The sequence below is a fragment of the Larus michahellis genome, chromosome W, assembly GCF_964199755.1.
Source record: "Larus michahellis chromosome W, bLarMic1.1, whole genome shotgun sequence".
Taxonomy (NCBI): Eukaryota; Metazoa; Chordata; class Aves; order Charadriiformes; family Laridae; genus Larus; species Larus michahellis.
In genome coordinates this window covers 8,906,738-8,919,068 of record NC_133929.1, presented here as the reverse complement: position 1 = coordinate 8,919,068, position 12,331 = coordinate 8,906,738, and the positions used below count along the sequence as shown (strand labels likewise).

Below are 12,331 nucleotides of genomic sequence, written 5' to 3'. Positions count from 1 at the left end.
TCATATGACTTGTTAAATAATTTACTCTGTAAATTACTTGTCCTGTCTTATTTATTAACAATTCTAGAGTGCTTTATATATCTGCATTAGAAATTTACTTTGTGGTTTTGAAATGTATACACTACACAAGCGCCTCTCTTTTACAGGGTGTCGTGGTTTAGCCTCAGACGGCAACAAAGAACCACGTGCCGCTCGCTCGCGCCTTCCTAATACAGGAAGAATCGTAAGAAAAGGCAAGACTCTTGGGTTGAGACAAAGGCAGTTTAACAGGACAGCAAAGGGAACAGGCAAACAACAACAACAACACGGATAGGGGAATATACAAACGCGATTACGGAACCGCCGCTCCCCGCCGCTCGCCGGCCGGACCGGACCCGGGACGCCCCAGCCCGCTTTTAAGCAGCAACTTCCTGCCCCCTCCCCTGGCAGCTCAGGGTGGGCGTGGCTCACATGGCATGGAATACCAGGAAAAATTAACCCTATCCCCACCGGAACCAGGACATTATCCACCCCTTATTCCATACCATCTATGCCATGCCCAGCAGGTTCCAATGAATTGCCACCACTTTCCCCTGTTATATATATATATATATATATATACACACACATATAATGCCCTTAGTTTATGGGCCATCCCTCCAAAGTGTCCGTTGAGTTCTTTTAATCCATGGCTTTGGGCTCCATTTGTTAGAACAGTCTCTCAGGGCAGGTGAGATGCTGGGTGGTGCTGGTCTGTTGCATGCTGTATTTTTCGGAGCTTGTGACTGGTGCACCTGGTGTGGCTCATGCACGCAGTCCATGGGCTGAAGATGTAGATCTTGAGGAAACTGCTGGGCGCCAGCTGCTGAGATCAGTTCTTCTCCCATCATCCCTGTGCCTTACTTGTAGTACAACTGATAGCAATTATAGCAATGAGGACACACAGTGACAGTGTTACTTAGCAATTAACAGCACACAATCTGATTCATTGGCTATTCTCGCCCAAAATCAGATCCCCATGAGGTACACATCGGACTTCCCCATCCTGCCGCATCACCCACCAAGTGCACCCAGGTCCTTGGGCAAAAGCAATCCCACGGATGGGTTTGCCTTTGCCTGAGGCAGGACTAACCCAGACTGTCTTCCCTAGCATATTCTTCATATGCACTACGGGGACTTTATCCCCTTCTACAGTACGTGGAAGTTTTGATTGGGCAGGGCCAGACCGATTGGTAGATCCCCTGGTGTTAACTAGCCAGGTAGCTTTTGCTAGATGTGCATCCCAATGTTTGAAGGTCCCACCACCCATTGCTCTCAGTGTAGTTTTTAACAGTCCATTGTATCGTTCTATCTTCCCAGAGGCTGGTGCGTGATAGGGGATGTGATACACCCACTCAATGCCATGCTCTTTGGCCCAGGTGTCTATGAGGCTGTTTCGGAAATGAGTCCCGTTGTCCGACTCAATTCTCTCTGGGGTACCATGTCGCCACAGGACTTGCTTTTCAAGGCCCAGGATAGTGTTCCGGGCAGTGGCATGGGGCACAGGGTATGTTTCCAGCCATCCAGTGGTTGCTTCCACCATTGTGAGCACATAGCGCTTGCCTTGACGGGTTTGTGGCAGTGTGATATAATCAATCTGCCAGGCCTCCCCATATTTGTATTTCAGCCATCGCCCTCCATACCAAAGAGGCTTTAACCGCTTGGCTTGTTTGATCGCAGCGCATGTCTCACATTCATGGATGACCTGTGCAATAGTGTCCATGGTCAAGTCCACCCCTCGGTCACGAGCCCATCTATATGTCGCATCTCTCCCTTGATGGCCTGAGGAGTCATGGGCCCACCGAGCTATGAATAGTTCACCCTTATGTTGCCAGTCCAGATCCACCTGAGCCACTTCAATCCTAGCGGCCCGATCCACCTGCTGGTTGTTCTGATGTTCCTCCGTGGCCCGATTCTTCGGTACATGGGCATCTACATGGCGTACTTTCACAACCAGATTCTCTATCCGGGCAGCAATATCTTGCCATAGGTCAGCAGCCCAGATGGGTTTGCCTCTGCGCTGCCAGTTGCCCTGCTTCCACTGCTGTAACCACCCCCACAGAGCATTTGCCACCATCCATGAGTCAGTGTAGAGATAAAGTACTGGCCATTTTTCTCGCTCAGCAATGTCCAAAGCCAGCTGAATAGCCTTCACCTCTGCAAACTGGCTCGATTCACCCTGTCCCTCACTGGCTTCTGCAACCCGTCGTGTAGGACTCCACACAGCAGCCTTCCACTTCCAATGCTTTCCCACAATCCAGCAGGACCCATCAGTGAACAGGGCATATTTCTTCTCATTTTCTGGCAGTTTATTATATGGTGGGGCCTCTTCTGCACGCGTCACCTCCTCCTCTGGTGACATTCCAAAATCCTTGCCTTCTGGCCAGTCCATGATCACTTCCAGAATTCCTGGGCGACTGGGGTTTCCCATTCGAGTTCGCTGCGTGATCAGTGCAATCCACTTACTCCACGTAGCATCGGTTGCATGATGTGTGGTGGGGACCCTTTCTTTGAACATCCAACCCAGCACCGGCAGTCGAGGTGCTAAGAGGAGCTGTGCTTCCGTACCAACTACTTCCGAAGCAGCTCGAACCCCTTCATATGCTGCCAATATCTCTTTTTCTGTTGGAGTGTAGCGGGCTTTGGATCCTCTGTATCCCCGACTCCAAAACCCTGGGGGTCGACCTCGAGTCTCCCCTGGTGCTTTCTGCCAGAGGCTCCAGGTAGGGCCGTTCTCCCCGGCTGCGGTGTAGAGCACATTTTTAACATCTTGTCCTGCCCGGACTGGCCCCAGGGCCACTGCATGGACTATTTCCTGTTTGATTTGTTCAAAAGCTTGTCGTTGCTCAGGACCCCATTTAAAATCATTCTTCTTCCGGGTTACTTGATACAGAGGGCTTACAATTAGACTGTAATCTGGGATATGCATTCTCCAAAAACCCACAATACCTAAGAAAGCCTGTGTTTCCTTTTTACTAGTTGGTGGAGACATAGCTGCTATTTTGTTGATCACATCCATTGGGATCTGACGGCGTCCATCTTGCCATTTTATTCCTAAAAACTGGATCTCCTGCGCAGGTCCCTTGACCTTACTTTGCTTTATAGCAAAACCAGCGTTCAGAAGGATTTGGACTATTTTACTCCCTTTCTCAAAAACTTCTTCTGCTGTGTTTCCCCATACAATGATGTCATCAATGTACTGCAGATGTTCTGGAGCTTCACCCTGTTCCAGTGCAGTCTGGATCAGTCCATGGCAAATGGTGGGGCTGTGTTTCCACCCCTGGGGCAGTCGATTCCAGGTGTATTGGACGCCCCTCCAAGTGAAAGCAAACTGTGGCCTGCACTCTGCTGCCAAAGGGATTGAGAAGAATGCATTCGCTATATCAATCGTGGCATATCACTTGGCTGCCTTGGACTCCAGTTCGTACTGGAGTTCTAGCATGTCCGGCACGGCAGCACTCAGCGGTGGCGTGACTTCATTCAGACCACGATAGTCTACAGTTAGCCTCCACTCTCCATTAGATTTTCGCACCGGCCATATGGGACTGTTAAAGGGTGAGCGAGTCTTGCTGATCACTCCTTGAACCTCTAGTTGACGAATCAGCTCATGGATGGGAATCAGAGAGTCTCGGTTAGTGCGATACTGCCGCCGATGCACCGTTGTGGTAGCAATCGGCACCTGTTGTTCTTTGACCCTCAACAACCCCACAACAGAAGAATCCTCCGAGAGACCAGGCAAGGCAGACAACTGTTTAACTTCCTCTGTCTCCAAAGCAGCTATGCCAAAGGCCCAGCGGTACCCTTTTGGGTCCTTAAAATACCCTCTCCTGAGGTAATCTATACCAAGGATGCATGGAGCCTCTGGGCCAGTCACAATGGGATGCTTTTGCCACTCATTCCCAGTTAGGCTCACTTCTGCCTCCAGTACAGTCAACTCTTGGGATCCCCCTGTCACCCCAGAAATACAAATGGGTTCTGCCCCTCTATAGCTTGATGGTATTAAAGTACACTGTGCACCCGTGTCCACTAGAGCCTTATACTCCTGTGGGTCTGATGTGCCAGGCCATCGAATCCACACCGTCCAATAAACCCGGTTGTCCCTTTCCTCCACCTGGCCGGAGGCAGGGCCCCTCTAATCCTGGTCAGAGTATCCGTTACTCACTTCTTGCATAAATGACTTGGAAGTTCCTTCAAGAGGATCAGAAGCAAGATCAGGCCTTCTGCTTTGTCTGGGGAACGGCCCACTGGAAACTGGGGCGGCACTTTTCCTGGAGGGATCCCCTTTTGTGGTTGTCCTTCCTTGCAACTCCTGTACCCGTGTCCGCAGGATCGAAGTAGGTTGTCCATCCCGCTTCCTCATGTCCTCTCCGTGGTCCCGCAGGTAGAACCACAGGGTGCCTCATGGTGTGTACCCTCTGTACTCTCTCTCTTGAGTGGGGAAATGCCTGCTTCTAATAGCTGAGATGCTGGCCTGTGCAGGTGGGGAGTAGAACATATTCTCTTCAAGTTGCTGGACCTTCCGCGACAGTTTCTCCACAGCTGAGACAAGGGGGGAAGAGAGACTTTCTTCATATCTCCGGAGCCGGCCAGCTACCTCATCCACCGTTGGTCCCTCTTCACCTTTCCATTCCATTACTGCCAGGGAGTTGGCATATGACGATGGTGCGCTCCATACAAACTTCCGCCACATGGGCCTTGTGCATCGCACCTCATCAGGGTCTGTGGGTAAGTCTGCATTGTCCAAGTCATAATAAATCATCTCCCGCACGGCTAATTCTCTCAGGTACTGGATACCTCTTTCCATGGTAGTCCACTTGCTTGGCTGACATACAACATCCTCACTGAAGGGGTACCTCTCCCTCACGCCTGACAGGAGTCGTTTCCAGAGGCTGAGGGCTTGGGTCTTCTTCCCAATCGCCTTGTCAATGCCGCCTTCCCTAGACAGGGATCCCAGCTGCCTGGCCTCCCTACCCTCTAATTCCAGGCTACTGGCCCCATTATCCCAGCACCGGAGCAGCCAGGTGACAATGTGCTCGCCTGAAAGTCGGCTGAAATCTTTTCGCATATCCCGCAGCTCACTCAAGGATAGGGATCGAGTAATTATCTCTGGTTCTGCCTCTTCCTCCTGCTCTCGTGATGGCCCTGGTTCATCATCATCTCTTACTGAGCGAACTGATTTCTTTGTGTACTTCTTCTTCTGTATGGGGGCAACTGATACCGGCACAGGTTGGTTCCCTGGTTCAGTGGCAGTGGCTGCTATGGGGGTTGGAGTAACTGCAGTGTCTACCACGGGGGTTGGAGTAACTGCAGTGTCTACCACAGGGGTTGCAGTAGCCGCAGTGTCTGTCGCAAGGATTGCAGTAGCCGCAGTGTCCGTCACAGGGGTTGCAGTAGCCGCAGGGGCTGCCGCAGGGGTTGCAGTAGCCGCAGGGGCCGCCGCAGGGGCTGCTGGTCTGGTTTCCATCTCTTCCCCTTGAGGGTGCTGCATAATTCTGAGCAGTGCCTGGTAGATACTGGCCAGGGCCCAGCACAGCGCGGTGAGTTGTGCCTCTCTAGAATAGCCACAGCATTTTCCCTTCAAATATTCTACCACTTTATCAGGGTCCTGTAATTGTTCAGGGGTGAAGTCCCAGACCATTGGAGGTGAGTAGTTCTCTAGGTACCTGCCCATGCTCTCCCACATGCCATGCCACCCCTGACTATCCAGCCTCGGAGCAGATCTCCGGGTGGTAGTCTTAAATAGTCGCTTAACCCTAAACAAGACCTGGAACGTATTCAGGAGACATAGCACTAGGAACACGCTGGTTTGAGTATCCCAAGGATATTCAAAATTCTCAAAAGCTGTCATACCTGACCCGAAGGAGAAAAGGGAGGCAAAAGGGCTGGGGAAATTATTAACAAATTCTGAGAGACGGTGTCCAATGTACGGACAGGACAGCAAAACCACATAAACACCCCAAAATAACCGTCTGAACAGTGATGTTATCATACCATAAACAGATATCGCACAGGACAGCAGAATGACAATCCTCATCCCTCTTCCAGACATGGTAGACAGCATCGCAGGGAGTACATAAGCCATATAGGAATTTATGTAACACAGCCATGAGAACAAACCAAGCAACATGATGACCAGTGACTATTTACCTAATAAAATAAATGCATACAAAAAAAAAAAAACCCAAACCGGTTTTTTTTCCATGTTCTAGTTGGATTCTGTCGTTATCTCAACCCTTCGAGCCCCACGTTGGGCGCCAAAAAGGACTGTCGTGGTTTAGCCTCAGACGGCAACAAAGAACCATGTGCCGCTCGCTCGGGCCTTCCCAATATGGGAAGAATCAGAAGAAAAAGGCAAAACTCTTGGGTTGAGACAAAGGCAGTTTAACAGAACAGCAAAGGGAACAAGAAAACAACAACAATAACACGGATAGAGGAATATACAAAGACAATTACGGAACTGCTGCTCCCTGCTGCTCACCGACCGGACCCGCTCACCGACCGGACCCCTGACGCCCCAGCCCGCGGTGGGTAAAAAACTGACTGGATGGCCAGGCCCAAAGGGTGGTGGTGAATGGAGTTCAATCCGGTTAGCGGCCGGTCATGAGTGGTGTTCCCCAGAGCTCAGTACTGGGGCCGGTTTTGTTTAATATCTTTATCAATGATCTGGATGAGGGGATCGAGAGCATCCTCAGCAAGTTTGCAGACAAGACCAAGTTGGGCAGGAGTGTTGACCTCCTTGAGGGTAGGAAGGCTCTACAGAGGGATGAGGACAGGCTGGATTGATGGGCCGAGGCCGATGGTATGAGATTCAACAAGGCCAAGTGCCAGGTCCTGCACTTGGGTCATAACAACCCCATATAACACTACAGGCTTGGGAAAGAGTGGCTGGAAAGCTGCCTAGTGGAAAAGGACCTGGGGGTGTTGGTCGACTGAATATGAGCCAGCAGTGTGCCCAGGTGGCCAAGAAGGTCAACAGCATCCTGGCTTCTATCAGAAATAGTGTAGCCAGCAGGAGTAGGGAAGTGATTGTCCCGTTGTACTCGGCACTGGTGAGACTGCACCTCAAATACTGTGTCCAGTTTTGGGCCCCTCACCACAAAAAAGACATTGAGGTTCTGGAGCACATCCAAAGAAGAGCAACAAAACTGGTGAAGAGTCTAGAGCTCACGTCTTATGAGGAGTGGCTGAGGGAGCTGGTGTTGTTTAGCCTGGAGAAAAGGAGGCTGAGGGGAGACCTTATTGCTCTTTACAACTACCTGAAAGGAGGTTGTAGTGAGATGGGTGTCAGTCTCTTCTCCCAAGTAAAACAGCCTCAAGTTGTGCCAGGGGAGGTTTAGATTGGATATTAGGAAAAATTTCTTCACTGAAAGGGTTGTCAAGCACTGGAACCGGCCGCCCAGGGAAGTGGTTGAGTCACCATCCCTGTAGATGTGGCGCTTAGGGACATAGTTTAGTGGTGGACTTAGCAGTGTTAGGTTTACAGTTGGACTCGATGATCTTAAGGGTCTTTTCAAACCTAAATGATTCTATGATTCTATTAGAGGCACAGGATTTTGGAAATATGTCTTTTATCCATCAGAAGAGAAAACTGTGCAAAAACAACTAGGAAGGGGAAGAGTGAGGAAGATAACTAAGAAAAGCACCAGGCAGAAGTACTCCTATGTCCTTCCATACCAAGTTTCATCAGCTGAGTCTCACAGGGATGATGCAAAAGTGCTCTGGAGGTCTTTCTGCTGATTTCAGTGAATTTGGATGGTGATCCAACTAGGAATAAAGTAATACCTGGATTGGAAAGAGAGTGTTTATTAAGCTCTAAAGTGCTATTTATCTATGGGCCAAAATAGAGCCAAGGCACCTAGGTACCAAGTGGTGGAGGCTGTTCAATGCATGGGAAACTGCAGCTGTTATTCCTACCAGCATCACTCCAGCTTTCTCTCCCCACTTCTTGGAGCCAAGGGGAAACCCTTGCTGCCTACTCATACCCTGCCTGCTCAGTGTCATCCACCTGGCTCACGGCCAACCCTTTGTACCACCATGGGTTTCACATGCCCAACCCAACCATGCAGTATCCCACCTGCAAAATTCCCAGTGCACATGGCCTTCTTCCCAGATGTGGATCTTTACTCAGGCAACATTCCCAGGGAGCCGGTGGATGTTTTGGGACCCACTCCAATCAAGAGCAGGACATAAGCAATAAATGAAGGATTGGTCTCAAAAGACATTCAGGAAATATAAAGGAATATATTACAAGAAACTAAGTGTCTTATACTCTTCTCACTCTCATTTGTTCCAAGAGTAATTCCACTATAAATCAATGGAATTGTGTTCCTGTAACTACAGAACATATAAAAGAAAAATCAGGCCTCAGGCTTCCTAAATAAAATGCATGCTACAGCCTCTTAAACTGGTTGCTTAGCTAGAATAAACAAGATATGCAGTGTTAAAAAATATGTTTTCACATTCTGTATCTACCATATTAGAAATGCTTCCTTACATATTTATTATTTGCTGAGTTTACACAATGAAATAATGTGGCAGCTGCAAGAATCCAATTTTTAATTTATGTCTACGAACTAATTAAAAGGCCTTCATGCTTTATGTTAAAAAAGAGCATCTTAAATACGTGCAATAGCATCTCCTGAGAAATTCAGTAGTCCAAATTATTTTTAGATCATCTAACACAACATGCAATGTCACAGAATGATATAGTAAAAAATGAAAAGAAATGTAAAGATAAACAGTGATGCTGAAAAAACACAGAAAGGAATAAAACCTAAAAATATCAATGCAAAATGACTGGACACATTTTAAGTTGATCACGTCTAACATATATATTTACATATGCATTTTTTCTCTGATCTTTTAAACAGAGCTCAAGTTCTAGGAAGAAACTGCTGAGTTACCTCCAAATTGAACATACTGGATAACGAGTAGCAAAGCTTAGAAAAATGAGCAATGATGCATAGCTTGAAGCAATTTTTTTAATTAAGCAATCCACAGAATATTAAACAAACATCTGAAACAATAACGGTTGTAACAACTTAGAAAGATTAGTTCATTCTCTCAGGTCCTAAAAAATCTACCAAAGGTAGGCCCTATATGAGTAGAAGAAGCTTTTTACCTACACATACATGGGGAAATGCAGCAAACTGACTATAAGAAACTGCAGAAAGGTAACCCAAGAGCTATAATTAATCTGAAGTCACACCAAATTTAATGACATTTCCACATTGTTTCTAAAGGAAACTGAAAAAGAGGAGAAAGAAGGAGAAGGGAGAAAGTTAGAAATCTGTATATATTTTGGAGGAAAATATTCTGTTATCTTTTATATTAAAAATGTAATGGGAAACAATGCAGAAACAGCAGGTGCTGGGGAAGATGGAAATGGACAAAATAGCTGTAGAGGGTTTTTTTTTCCCCATATCTATCATCTACAAATCTGGTATCCCAAATTTTTGCTCAGCAAGTCTTTGCAGCTTTTCTCAGGCAAAGTATGTAGATTCCACAGAGCTGTAAAAAGGATGCAGGACCAAACACAAAAAGCTACTGGATTCCTTTACTGAAATAATTTGCAGTCAAACAAGGTTGGAAATGACACATGGGTAAGAGGGGGGGAAAAAAAAAAACAACAAAAAACCCCTTCCATTTTCCTCACTACTAATGAGGGTTTCCTAATGCTACAACACTTGCTGAGAGACAGCACAATGTTCATTCTCCTGCAAACAGTATTTTCTCCTTCCAACCACCTTATTAGGGAGCAAAGCAGACTCTTCTCTTGGCCAGAGCAGAGAAGCTAGTTTGCTCTTCCTTCTATCAGAATGTGTTGCATCGCTTTCTCCTCCCCCTCCCCCCTCTTTTAAATAGAAAAAGAATATAAAGTGGAGATCTGAGAGGGGGGAAGGCCACCCACCAAACTCTCCATTCGCAGGAATAAACGGAAGGAGCAAAAATATATATATAAAAAAAAGAGAAATAAAAAAACCCTTTCCATATCTGCCGATGCAGAAGCGAGATTTGGGTGGCGCGCACTCCACCCCACCCCCCGGCAGATGCAAGGGCCGGGGGCGGCAGCTCGGCTGCGCGCTTCTGCGACCCCAGGTATTTCCGCGGACCCGCGACCTCCGCGCTGACCTTCCGCTGTGCCGTTTCACTTGCCCGTACCGCTCCCAGGAAAACGCATCGCGAGCAACTAGGATTTATCATCTAAATGGGTTCGAAATGATATCTCTGGGAAGTCAAGTCCAAATTAAATCACACCGGACTTTTAGGCTTCCAGATAGAACATCAGTCCGCGGAGCAAGTGCATTTCAGCGCAGGGAACTTCCCCACTGCCCGCTGGCCCCACGTCGCTCCGGCGGCTCCATCCCCGCCACCTCCGCGCCCGGGGCTAGGGCCGGGCTGTACTCACATCTCGGTGACGTTATCGCCCTCGGTGCTCCGTTGCGGCACGGGGAAGGAGATGATGCCTGGCGCCGGCTCCGCGCACCAGATCCGCCAGGAGCTGCAGTGACAGGACGCGGGGCAGCCCAGCGCGCCCCACCAGGAGCCCAGCACCAGGCAACACAAGCCCCATAGCCGCGCCAAGCCGGGCCCCGGCCGTCTTCACCAACAGGACGCCATGCCGCCCCCGCTCACTCCAGAGCTGCCTCGACGTCCTCCACCTACCACCACTTCCGGGGAGCACGACCGGAGGGTGCGCAGCCTTCGGAACCGCGGGCGAGCACCCCGCGGCCAGGGTTCACATGGACGCACCGCAGCCGCCCGGGAGGCTTTGCGGGGCGGCGGGACCAGGTGCTGCTGCAGGACAGAGACAGAAAGGGGTGATAAGAGGCGAGAGGGGCCGCCGGCATGGCACGGCACGGCACGGCACGGCACGGCGTGATGCGTCCCGCCCTAGTACCTGCCTTGGCCCCACGGGCGGACAGCGGCGCCGCCTGACTCGCGGCGGTTCCCGATGATGCTGCAAAACGCGCAGAGCGGCCAAGACAGGTGGCAGAGGCAGCGCTTCTGCCTGCGGGGGCTCAGCCGACCGCTGCCCGCGGTAGAGAAGGAATGGAAGAAACCGCGTAGGTCGCGGCGGAAGCGGAACGCGGGGCGCTGTGCTTGACGCTTTACGCACCGTATCCTCCTCCCTCCGGCTTGATAATAAAGCAGCCGCGGCTCTTGCTCCAGTGCAAGTCCGGGAACTGCCGGCAAAGTGATGTGAGGCTGACGTAAAGATGGGCAAAAACTTCGCAAAATGAGCCTGAAATCTAAAAAGACCCAAACCAACAAAAAAACAGGGTCAGAGAAAGACAAAAGCAACAAGGCGGGGAGGAGGGAGGAACTGAGAAAGTGAGAGAGAAGAAAATGAAAGGGGGGGGAGACGGAGAGAGAGACAGAGACGAAGAGCAGGAGGAGGAGAGGGAGAAAGACAGAGACAGAGGGAAAGAGAGAGGGACGGAGAGAGAGGTGGCAGAGAGAGACAATGAGGGAGAGACAGAGGGATGCAGAAAGAGGGGCAGAGAAAGAGATGGTGGGAGAGAGATGGAGAAAGAGAGACAAGGGAGGGGGAGAGCGAGATTGAAAGAGAGGGAGGAGAGAGATGGGGGGAAAGATGGAGGAGAGACAGCGGGAGAGATTAAATGGGATACAGATTGAGACAGGTGGAGAAAGGCAGAGGGGAAACAGGAGGAAGAGAAGCAGAACGAGAGGGAGAGGAGAGGAGACAGAGGGAAAGAGGATGGAGAGACAGAGAGGGGAGGATGGGGGGTGAGAGAGATGGAGAGAGGGAAAGAGACAAATTAAAAGGGAGGGAGGGAGATATGGAGAGACACTGACACATAGAGAGGGAGAGAGATGGGGAGAGAGAGAGACAGAGAGATGGAGAGACAGAAACAATGGAAGAGAGAGGTGTAGAGGGAGGGAAAACCCCGCAAGAGAGACAGAGATCTAGAAAGGGAGAGATTAAGCGAGAGAGGGAGATAGACGGGGGCAGAGAGAAGAGAGAAGGAAAGAGAAAGGGAGGGGGAGAAAGACACTGAGAGAGGAAGTGAGATGGGGGGAGAGAGACATGGAAAGCAAGAGAGGAGGAAGGGGGAGAGAGACAGAGAAAGATGGGGAGGGAAATCAAGAGAGATGGAGAGAGAAAGAAGGGGAGGGACATAGAGATGGGGAGAGAGGGAGCGAGAAAGATGGGGAGAGAGAAATGTAGGGAGAGGAAGACAGTCAGAGAGAGAAAGAAGATTAGGGACAGCGAGAGAGAGACAGAAGGAGACAGAGAGAGGGAAGGAGTGAGATGAGGAGAGAGACGGGGCAGAAAGGGGGAGAACAG

The 12,331-nt window shown here is 49.8% G+C and overlaps 1 protein-coding gene across 5 annotated transcripts in view; it reads right to left on the bottom strand.

Annotated features, from left to right (window-relative positions):
• LOC141735424 (BDNF/NT-3 growth factors receptor-like) overlaps positions 1 to 11,975 on the bottom strand; it is a 211,421-nt gene extending 199,446 nt beyond the window's left edge. For 2 of the 5 annotated variants that reach the window (XM_074568142.1, XM_074568148.1), the window contains exons 1-2: positions 10,923 to 11,088; positions 10,427 to 10,815 (exon numbers count right to left, since the gene is read on the bottom strand). The gene's annotated coding sequence lies outside the window, so the exon portion shown is untranslated. Of the gene's footprint in view, positions 1 to 10,426; positions 10,816 to 10,918; positions 11,089 to 11,137 lie in introns of those variants that run through there. The other 3 variants (XM_074568144.1, XM_074568143.1, XM_074568145.1) reach the window with 3 other exon arrangements.
• Between the last annotated feature and the right edge of the window lie 356 nt (positions 11,976 to 12,331).